Raw genomic sequence first — 12,319 nt, forward strand, 5'->3', positions numbered from 1 at the left:
GGGATTTGCAAAACCCAGGATATAACTATTTCTGGATGTCCTTGATGGAAAAAATATATTTTTTTTCCTAGTGCTTTCCTCTTAGCTCATTTCACCTACGGTCAAAGAAGTTTTCATCCAACTGGAACATGACAGCTCTGTCATTGTCATTACTGGCTATACAACCCAAGAAGGTCATCCTTTGTCTTGCTATATATGTTTTTGTACACATCTGCTTCCCAATGTGTTTATATATTGTGGACACACCATAAAGGATGTGTTCTAATTGTTTTGGAGACCTTGCAGATGTTTATAGACAAGCAAGTAATACAATTTGTCTTTAAAGCGAGCTAAGTGGGGCTTCCCAAGCACAGAGTTGACTGGAAAAACAAGCAATGTCTTAGCAGAACAGCAGAGGGAAACAGAGAGGCAGTTCTAAGTATAGTATTAAACACTAATAATTGGTAGTGACAAAGCCATTTGCTGGGTTATGTGAACTGATAAGTTTAAACTAATCACATTTAAACTATAAATAATTGAAAGGTTGAGTGCATAGACTGACAGGCAGAAAGAGAGGTATGCAAATGAGAACTGTAATTTATTAGAATAAAGAAACCTTTAGCTTACAGCATGCCTTTGGATGATTCTTCTTCGTGACTCAACTTCAATGTTCTAAGAATATGAGTGTGTGGCATTTCCTTGCACGATCAGATACTGAAAGTGTGGAAAAGTTATCTTCTAGATACTTAGCTTTCTGGAGTTCATAAATTAATTTTTACAAACAAAGTTCAAAGCCAAGTGATTCACTTAAGCTCCCAACACAGACGAAATACAGAAAGTATTTCCAAAATTTTTGCCAGAGCTAGTTAGCAGATTATTTTTATTCCAGTTTCTCCCTAAACTTCCGTCTCACACAGTATTATACATCTAAATAAAAAAGTTATTCTCTCATGGTCATATATATGAGAGTCACTTGATACACAGCAGGGCAAGAGGCCTTCTGTACTAAAGCTTTCTATAGCAAGAAGGGTAATTTGGAACTTGAAACCTGAAAAACACCTTTTCCCACTACCATTTTTTATTTAACTATCTCATATAATAAAATTTAGGGATTACATACTTACAGTAATTTAATTGTTACTGAATGTCTTTAGGATATTCCTTGCCCTTTCTTCTGTCCTTTGTACCATGAAAGATGACTGGCATTTTTTTTTCTAAAGCCAAATATGTTTTCCAAGGCATGTTCTTTTCCAAGTATTTATAGAATTTGACGTTTTTACAACTGACATAAAGGACTTCTCAGGTCTTATTATACTATAATAAGGTAATGAAATATTCCCTCATGTAAGAAATGTGATGGTCTTAACTGCATATACCTAGGCATACATGTACGTACATATGTGCACGTACGCATGGGTGCACCCATGTGCACAGAAGATAATGTATATACAGTGCAATAAAGAGAGGATGCTGACAAACCTAAATAAAGTGATGGCAATGCACAGACATGAAAGAGGATGACACATTGTTATTTCCAGCTGTTCTGAACTAGATATATAGAAGGTAATTATTACTGCTGGGTTTATGAAACTGTTGAATCGCTCTTATAAATTAAAAGAAACTTTATCTTCAGTGGAGATTATATAGTTCACAGACTTTTCTCAGGTAATTTATATGGTTTCACTACCTGCAGTCAAGATTGTACTCCCCAGGAGGTTTTGCTCAACAGTCCTTGGTCTCTGCATTGCACACTCCCCTGTCAATTCAGTTTTCATTTCAATACTGATATCGTTCTCAATTCAGTTCATTCTGCTGTAGTCTTCTGTCATGTTTCAGTCACAGTGACCAAGGACATAGTAACTGATACTTATATACTTAGGTGCTAACTATACCATCAAAGTGTCTAGGCAAAAATTTAGGACATTTTTTGATTAATAGTTTTCTCTTTGGCTTATATGACAGACCTTTCCTACAGTATCCCAAGTTCTTTAATTTAATACTCAATGAACTAAATCCATCCTAAGCACCACAGAATGACCAGCCTTTGTGAACATGCTAAATGCTCTGTGTGGGCGTGTAACAGTACAGCCAGAAGAATGCAGAATCCATTATAATTAAATCTGCCAAGATGGAGCATGGTGAACAATCTCCATTTCAAATTTTATCCACATAAATTCACATGTGGCATACTAATTGTACATATTCTTTTTCTCTATTTGAAACGTTTCTCTAGACTTCATGACCTAAAACTGTCTTCCTAAATTTAGCTGGAAAATCTGCAAGAGTAAATGATAATGTATGTGTCACAACATTAAACACAAACATCCTTTTAAGTGCAAATTTTTGGTTGGTGTGCATTCAAACATTAAAAAATATGAAAATAAATAACTATGCTGTGACAGATTCTATCTTCCTATCAGTCAGAATATGGTACGTGATTTTTCTACACTGTACAAGTCCTGGCTGCAGTTAAAGGAGACTAGCTGGCACAAGACAATTGCAAGCAGAACTGACAACTTGTGCTGACCTCTAGGAATTAACTGTTGTTGAACTGCCACACAGTGATAGCTTCTAAAATGCTCCTTAAAAAATTCAATAAAAAGCAAAAAAATGAGATAACAACATCAATGGGAAGATCAAGAGCTTATAAGCTTTGTTCCTAGTTGATTCACCTTGAATCTTTTACGTGCCTGAAAGACTAAATTGTATGAACAGGTGTCCAGTTCTCTGGTTTCTAATCCTGGAGGAGACTTAGGCACTTAAAAGTATGTACAGCGATCAGAAGTGACTGTGTTACCACAGAAAAGCACGCCAATATTTGCCAGTAGAGCTCTAATAACTGAGTGAATATACGCTATTTTCCTGCCCAGTTAACAAGAAAAACACATTAGCACAAGCTGAGAGCATTTAATCTTTCTGATTAGGTGGAAAGTTTTTTATACAAATAATGAAGTGTTGCACACGATGCCACATCAAACATCTATGCTGGACCTATTGTATATGTAGTAAACCACATTCATTGAGAGAGAGAGAGGGAGAGAGGAGGTGGGGTGTGGGAGCTGAAGCAATTCATAAAGCCCATTTTTCCTAGGGGTACACTGGAAATGGGAAGGTGATGTGCTGTGGGCCAAATGGTTGCTTTCATGGATCTTATCTTGCCTGAGAGCTGCAAATCATTTCATTTCCCTTCCAGCCTCAAACCAGTGAAAGACAAACTTGGTACGCTGAAGTAATACAATTTTTTTGCAAAGATAGCTTATATCCGCTATCTAGGTGTCACCTGGATTCTCAAAAAAGAAAAATCAACCCAAACCCTTGAAAGCCACTTTAATATCATTTTCTAATGTTTCTAAAAGTCATTATGACCTCACGCCATATCATTGCAAATAAGATACAGCTCCAGAACAGGTGTCAAAGAGAGGATACGATCACTGCAGTATTCCTATCATGAAGGTGTTGTTCAGAGGCATCAGACATCCAATGCCTATAGAGGGCATAAATGGAGTGTGTTGTGGCACTTACATTCAACATAAATCCAAATCTCCCCAACAAATCAGCAAGACTTGAATTTGGAGCTCAGTTTCTGACCAAAGGGTTGCAATCTATTTTGAAGACAAAGGCTATTTGCAGCCTCTTTCATATTGTTTCCAAAACAGGGAACAGGTAATTAAATTCCATAAACAAATACCTGGTACTTATCTTGAGCAGACAAAGATATTTGTTGAAGATACCTGACGCTGATGTCTTAAAATATTACCAAGAGCCAAAGTTTGAAACTGAAATGCATGAGAGCCACAGATATTTTCTACCTCACCTCCTCTACAAAGGGAGAAGCATCTAGCACCTTGCAGCATAAGGCCCCCAGGATTTTTATTATTTGACAATTAATGAAACTACATCAAAACATTGTCAAAAATTAATATTCTAAAATCCCTTAGAGAAAAAGGGGAAAAATCATTGCACAAGAAGGACAGAACTACTCATTTACACCAAATCGTGACACCAAAACGAGACACCTAGAAAACCAGAATTGGCAGCAGCAGAATTTTGTTACCAACCTTCCTTTCATCAGTGGTTCTTTGTGTGTTCAGATCTGAGAACTGTTTCCATCTGGCCCCAATTACTCTAGTCTTTCTAAGAGCCAGATCAACAAGAACTCAATGGTTACATCTCAGGGTGGCTAAATTCTCGGCAGGTTAACTAAATACCCTTCAGAAAAAGTAAGCATAATTTTGAACATGATGGGAAGTAAAGACTGGCAAAACTTTGATGCTGGAAGGACAGATTTGCATGAGGTCAGTAGTTCTGCAGAATTATAACTGTGTACATTTGTGTAGGTATGTCTTTTAGAGACCAGTTCACTAAAGTGAAATGATAAGTTTGCAGCATGAGCTGGCTTTGAACAGGACACTCAGGAGACTGATACAGCCCAGAAACATCTTCACTAGTGGCCAATTTTAGCTTTGAATGCTCCCCAGTATTTGCAACTTATCATGATGTCTAAGCTAACTTAGAGCAGAAAATCTGTCTTGGAATTCAGCACACTTTCTGAACCCCTCCTTGAGAAACCTTACATGATATTACTACTTACCAGACATCAGAATTTGATCTTCAGAAGCACCTGGATGACTCTTACGTACCTCATGATCATGTAGGGCATTCCAGGTCCAAACTGTGAAATCTAGAGAATCCGTTCAGCTGCAGTCTAGTCTCTAGACAAAAGGGTCTCCATCTCAAGGTAAACCTTGAATTTGAAGTAAGTTTTCAAATATTTGAATTTGACTGAACTTTTGGTTTGAAATATCAAAATTCCCTAGGCATCTATGTGTTTGATTATGGAGAATTCCTTATGTACCCAGCTTGAGAGGATCAAACGACCTGGGCTTTTTCCCCCATGAAAAGGTACTTTGGGATTCATAAAACAAGTATTTCTTGATCTGTCTCACCTGCAAGGTTCATCACAACAGACATTGTCAGAGCTTATCTATGAAATCAGGCTCTACAAAAAAAGCCAAGTGCACTAATCCCCCTTTTTACACCCAAGGGTGAGTTGTTGGAGTATTCACTGTGGAAAATATCTAAAATAACACGCTGATTACTAACCCAAACTATTATGAAAAATCATACCTGGAAGGTATGGAACTTAGCCATATAGAAGCATGACAACCACCAAAATGCATTTTCACTGAACATCCTATTGCTTATGTTCCTTGCTATACAGGCAGGTAAGATACTTAACAGTATTTCGCCCACATAAACAGTGGGAAAAATACAAAAATATTTTTGTTTTAGCCTTGCTTTCTCCTTCTATCCGCAAGTAAAAGTTGCTAACATTTTTGTAATTTATTCATTTTTTTTTCACTGTTAATTCTGTGAGCAGCCTCACCGTTTTTGCCTTGGTTGTAGAAAAAGTGATGTTGTTTTCAAATACCAAAATAAAGAAAGCGTCTGTCAGCATGTTGACCTTACATCTGCTTACATAAGTATATCTGTCCCTCCTCGTCTCGGCACTCCGTAGTGAGCCTAATGCTAGCATATAAACATGTCTGCTCAATTAATTTGTAATACATGCCTCTGCATAGAAAAATGAAGAAATATTTCAAAATAAGGATATTCCCATCTGGTCCGATAGCTTTCAGTGACAGTGGCTAGTACTGGATGCCTCGGAGGCGCACACTGAATCTCCTGACAATCTAGAATTACTACGCTGCCAGGCACAGGTTTTCAAACCTAAGTCACTACCAGTTTCATTCTAGGTAAACGTATGAAGAACTTAGACTGCTTAGTTCAGGTACATTTCCAATATATTTGTTTGTTACTCATTCTTGTCCTAGGAAAAATGGTGTCTCTCTCACACACACAAAGAAATAATGATGAGTACAGAAAGGAAATCTCTGACTTATCTCCTCTTTGAAACAGAATTAGAAGTCAATTCCTGGCTTTAACCTCTTTATCATTTCCTAGACATCTTTCTTATCTATCATACTTTTTTACTGAAGCTGGGTAATCAATGTGAACACCGCAGTCATGAGAAATGACTGAATATCAAATATGAATATAAAATGACTAACAGTCTGGTCCAAGACCTACATTCTTCACAAACAGTATTACAAATGTTTTCATCAAAAATACTGGCCGAATACTTATGTATAATGTCACCTGTTTCAAGCAGATGGTAAGAAGCAGTATGAACTCAAAATAAATTGATGGTATATAACAGTTTTATTTTTTCCCACCTCAATGCATTTAGCAGGTGATTTCTTTGAGCTATGCACTATGACCCTTTTCTTAAAAAGTTTTAGTAAGAGTTAAACTATCAACAAAGGACAAATCCGTTCTCTAACAACGCATTCAGAAAACAGACAATGAAAGAGAAGACGTTTTAAATGTTGTCCAAATCAGAGGTTCATAAAGAAGACAGTAAGTGAGTAACCTGGACTACCCTGAATAAGAAGATATGTCAACGGAAAAAACAGAGAGCCTTAAACCTGGCTCTGATTGATTTGAGATCTGTTCCATACCAGTTGCACACAAAACTGCTAACTGAAACTGCACAGAAAATAGATCTGCCAGGCAAGTTTCTCAATTACAACTGATGTTATGTAGCTGCAGAAGAAACCTGCTACAAATTGTCAAAATATCCACAGACCTTCAGCTGGAGACTTTAAAGAATTCTTTCACAGGCAGAAGAGATGCAGTTAATGTGTTTCAAGAAGGTAACAATATAATATTGACAATATTATCAGAACTAAAAATAGCTAAGGTAAGAAGCCACGAGTAAGCTTATCAGAAGATCAAAACCCAACTTTAAACCAAATGAGCTCCTCTTACTCCTGAATATTCAGAGAAAAGGACCTCAGGAAATACCCAGAACATCTGCCATCCTGCTTATACCTATGCCACTGACACAGAGAGCTCTTAAGAGATCATGCAGGTAGAGGGTAACTTTATTAGAGCTCTCCAGTTCTCTATCTTCAGAGGCAGAGGTCTTACAACAGTGCTTTTGTGTCAGCAAGGACTGTGACTGGCTTTTACTAACTTCATGGTGCAAACAGACTGGAACTAAGCTGAGAACTGAAACGAAATCTTAAAATTAACGGGGTGAAGTGAAGGGAAATATTTCTAATATATTACCCCATCCTCAGCAAAAGTTGAAGTCTCTTGTTTTTAACTGCATCATACATAAAATGGCAGAATTCCATAAGGAAAAGAAGTTTTAACTAACTGTGGTGACTTAGCAGACAAAAAGTGTAATCTCCTCACTTTCTAATAGTCTGGCAAGGTTCTCACAACTTCCAAAAAGCAAGAGGCATTAACAGTTTCACAGGTTACCCAGCTGTCATGTATTTCAGAAGGCGAATTAGATAGATATCAATGTCTTTAAAAGTCATACTAAGAAGGAAACCTAGTGAGTGAAGCAGTCCACAGAATACCTCAGCATAAAACTAAAATCGTAGAAAGATCACTTGCAGCAAGAAACACATCTTGTGCAAGTAAGAAATAGTTGCTCAAAAAAAAATTGAATCATGTTAGTAGCATTAAAACTGGGCCATCTGCAGTTGAGTGCTGCATTGTCCTCCCAACCATTTGCTTGAGGCTTATAAACATCATAATCATAAAAGCATGCTTCTAGAGGGAATAGAATCTGCCCCAGGTAACCATGCTTCTGTTAAACCAAGATGATTTAGTCCTCAAAAGTAAATAGGCCACAGCTATTACAAGCTAAAGAAATTAGGATAAGGTAACGCCAGAAAGGTAGCAGCTTCAACAATTTGCAAATGAAAAGCGATGCACGCACCCTTGTGGAGATTTTCAAGGACACAGAAAGAAATTTGCGACGTGTAACAAAATTCTGTTTCTGTCTGTGTTGTAGCAGGTACTGTATTGCAGGACTACCAGCAACATGCTATTTCTCTTCCCTTAGCCTTGAGAGGATATAACTATCAGCTTTTTTTTTTTTCTAGAATTAGGCCTCCATTAAGTGGTTTCTTACTGCAAACCGTGAAAATAATCTTAGATAATCCTGAGGATTGCAAACAAGCAGAAAAGATATTCCAGTTTCAGCAAGGTGGGTGGGTAACGTATTTCCCTATGGGTTAGTACATTTTGACAGCTTCTCGTCTCAAAATCTCATCCCAGGTCTGATCTGCTACTCACTAATGACCTCCCTTCTTGCTTAGCCCTATGTGTTCCCTTTCTCAAAAGCTGAGTTTACCGCTTCCTTTTTTTGCTATTTTAGAATGGTCTGTTCTCTGTGTTCACAGTGAGCAGGATACTTTTGTGCACCACAAGAAAGCAAGTAAGAGTCAGGCAAGAGATTAGAAAAAATTCAGCAGTAAAAATAGTGAAGCACTCCTATAAAAACAAGGATAAAGCACAGTCTACTCAAAGCATTAGAGGTTTTGTTCTCCTGTTAAGCCACAATGAACTACAAGTGGAAATCAAGACTAATTTTATTGAACTTGGCTGATTTAGAAGTGTTATGTATCTGTAAGGAGAATTCAGCCCTAATTTGGGTAAGGTGTTGTTTTAATATGATTTTAATACGCTTTTAATACACCGGGAAAGTATTATCATTGCCAAAATTAGTCAAACCGTTGGCACTAAGGGAAAAGCCACTTCTTATATCCAGCATATGGTCCAGTTAATTGATGGAACTCAATCATCCCCAAGGACACACTTGCTACTGATGTATTAGCTGTGTTTTGAGACTTCAGTCCTAGAGGCAGTAGTGGAAACGTCAGACATATCTGGGTACAAATAACTATGAAACTGAGAGGAAATACTTTGCAGATATGGAAATAACCCAGAAAATCACTGCCTAAAGATCTTCTGTGTCACATTGTCATCTATTTTAAGCTATAACAGTGGGAAAAACAAGGGAAAAATGTTCCTGGGAAGCAAAAATATTTTCTGAATAGAATCATAGAACCATAGAATCGTTAGGTTGGAATAGATCTCTAAGATCATAAAGTCCAACCATTGACCTAATGCCACCATGCCCATTAACCAATGTCTACAAGTGCCACATCAACAAGTTTTTTGGACACTTCAAGGGATGGTGACTCCACCACTTCCCTGGGCAGCCTGTTCCATTGTTTGGCCACTCTTTTGGTAAAGAAATTTTTACTAATGTCCAATCTAAACCTCTCCTGGTGCAACCTGAGGCAATTTCTTCTTGTCTTATCGCCAGTTACTTAGGAGAAGAGATTGACCCCACCTCTCTACAACCTCCTTTCAGGTTGTCAGTGTTGTCTTACAAAAAAAATATATTGTCCATGTTGACACAACCATTTCAGGGGACAAAATCCTCTATTTGACCCAAAAATAGATTAAAAGCCCAATTCACATACACATTATTCCAGATTTATGGCTGTCTGTCTCCTTTGATATATATACACATTTTTATATAAACAGACTAATGGTGAGTTTATTCAGTACCGAAATAGGCAAACACAGCATATTATTTATCTTTTAACCTAGTTACAGAAGAGCCTTCTTTAGGAGCAAGTGCTTGTTTAGAGGTCCATAGTTTTTAGCCTTGTCATCATTACTTATTGCAGACTAAACAGGTAATTCATTTTTACTTAAGCCATCAGATTGTTTTGATATTTATCACTACCAGAGCAGATTTGAACTAATAACACAACCTTGCAGGAGAAGGATGAATCTGTTCTACAAAATAAGATGGAAGGATAAATAAATAAAAGGAGAGTCTGACACTTTTAAATATTAAACTAAAAGTGTAGCGTTTCCAGATCACAGAATCACAGAACATTAGGGGTTAGAAAGGACCTCAAAAGATCATCTAGTCCACCCCCCCTGCCAGAGCAGGACCACCCAGAGCAGGTCACACAGGAACGCGTCCAGGCAGGTTTTGAATGTCTCCAGAGAAGGAGACTCCCAGAAGAGCTTGGTACATCACCTGCAAGGCAGGCAATTCCAATGCAGTTATTGCTCTGCTTAACCAAAAGTAAGACCATGAACATGGATTTATTACATCCCAATTCATATCATTGACAGACAGGGTCTTAGAAATACCTTCCCGAGCTCAAGAAGATCTATTTGACCAAGTTCTCTAGCAGCCTAAAAAAATACTGTGTGTTCTTTTAACCACACAGACTTCTTATTTTCTTAGATTCTTCTCCTAATTAATTTTCTAAATTCTTTTTTCCAACTAAGTCACTCCAGATGTTCTATCTCATCCATTTTTGGTGTACATGTTACAGCTCTAGGACTTCAACTAACCCAGAGAAACATCAGAAAGCATTTGCTAAGTTGACTGCAAAGAAAACTTGTATAAAACGTGACTCTACAAGAGGAAACCACAGAAGTTTACTTTTAGGAGAAAAGAAAGAATCTTAACATGTACAACAATATAGAAAAAGCGTGGTTAATAATGATTTTCCTATACAGATGCATAAACAGTGGGAAACTCATTTAATGCTGTTGACCTTGAAAATGAGAAACACATTTAATAAAAATTAAATAAAAAAAGAAACAGTCAAAATGCCTGCTTTCACACCTCTGTGTATAGCAGTTAAATTAGCCAACACACACTCAAGCACTTCTGGCATTTTCATGGCTTTACTCATAAAACCTTTGCGAAATAGAATGCATTTAGAAATATAGTTCAGATAAATTACTAACTTTATGAACATTGGTATTACCAGAATTATTCTTTGAAAGCCATGTATCACTACAAATCTTTCAAACTACTGAATCCAGTTACCAAGACGAAGGCTGATACAGTTGAACAATCTGTATTACCTACTTTCCAGGAAGAGCTTTGTCCTAAACTGCCTCACTAGCCAGCGGGGGTGCATGCTAGACTATTGCATGAGGTCTCTAGCCCATTAAAGCTTGACGTCTATTTGTAACTAACATTAACTTCTAAAATGATGATTTGATCTCCCTTCTTTAAGGTCTGGGCTTTGTTTTGCTTTTGGGTTTATTTTTTGAGGGGGTGGGGGATACTTCGCATCCTACTAGTGGAGAGTTAATTACTTGATCTTTTAAACAATCAGATTCTGTTTTCCAGACTGAATTGCTAGATACTGTCAAAGAAGGCAAAGGTTAATATTAAATATCATCATAGAAAATTACTATGCCTGGGGTAGAGGAAAAGAGACATAAGCAAAGCTCTTTTTGTGATGCAAATTTTAGGGTGTATTTCACTGTGCTCATGGAAATACAGGAGATGCTTCTGACACCTATTGCTACGGAATAAAGATAAGCAAGGGCAGAACCTTGCAAAGCTCAGCTTGATTTCCTAGCTGGATAAATTAGCCAAGGTAGAATGTTGCACTCAGGATCTGATTTAATTCTGATATGACAAATAATTCTACTTTCTGCTGCATTAAAATATAATAGTTTTTCATCACATCTGAAAAATCAGAGTAATGGGATTACTGACATACCTAACTTCAGGCATACTTGTTAAATTGAATTCTCATAAACCATAAAATTATTATCAGTGGCCAGTTCAATAGAACATTTGCCATGAATAAAATGAAGATACTTTGCTGCATTTGTATTCCGGCCACATTACTAAACACCTGAAATTCATGGCACACAGAGTAAAAAATACAAATGCCTGGGAAAAGAAGCTATTTGCAGAGAACACCTGAGTTCCAAAGTGCGCTGCCTCACTTCTTGCGTTCTAGCTTATAGTTTCAACTTCCTCACACAGAATTTTAAACCAAAAGTAAATGCACAGAATGCAATGGAACAATACTAGAGAAAAGCCAAAGCAAGTGAAAAGAGAATTCAAGATCCTCAGTCTGACCTTTACAACACCATAAACACCTCTTTTTATATCTCAGGGAAAAAAAAAAAAAATAGCAAAAGCCATTAGGGATTCAACCCTGTTCTAAAATAAATTGAACTCCAGCACATAAATACAGCAAGAAAAAGGAGAGTTAGAAAATAAGAATCCAAGAAACATTATTTTTCCTGTTTTGCTTCTATAAAAATATTTTTTAAAAATATGATTTCCATTATACCTACATACTATTTTTTAATAATTTTGTACAATGGTCAAATAGAAAAAAATTAATTGTGATTTGATTAAAATTTTGGAACAGTATGGTGGGAACTTCTTTTTCATGTTGATCTACAACATCTACTATTTCTTTCCTACCTGAGCCACAGGAAGGAAAAGCTTCTGATCACGCACAGAAAGATCACAAGCTACCTGGAACTGTCTGCCCAGCAAGAGCCTCCTGTTTGTGCATTCTGCCATTTTTTTCCAGCAGCCGTTCAGTGAAGAAGGCAGCCTATGCATCAACAGCTGTTGTTAATGCTGGAGGTGGCAAGTAGGCAAGCTTTTAGCTTGAGG

Source organism: Leptosomus discolor, chromosome 12 (genome assembly GCF_034619465.1).
Source record: "Leptosomus discolor isolate bLepDis1 chromosome 12, bLepDis1.hap2, whole genome shotgun sequence".
Lineage (NCBI taxonomy): Eukaryota > Metazoa > Chordata > Aves > Leptosomiformes > Leptosomidae > Leptosomus > Leptosomus discolor.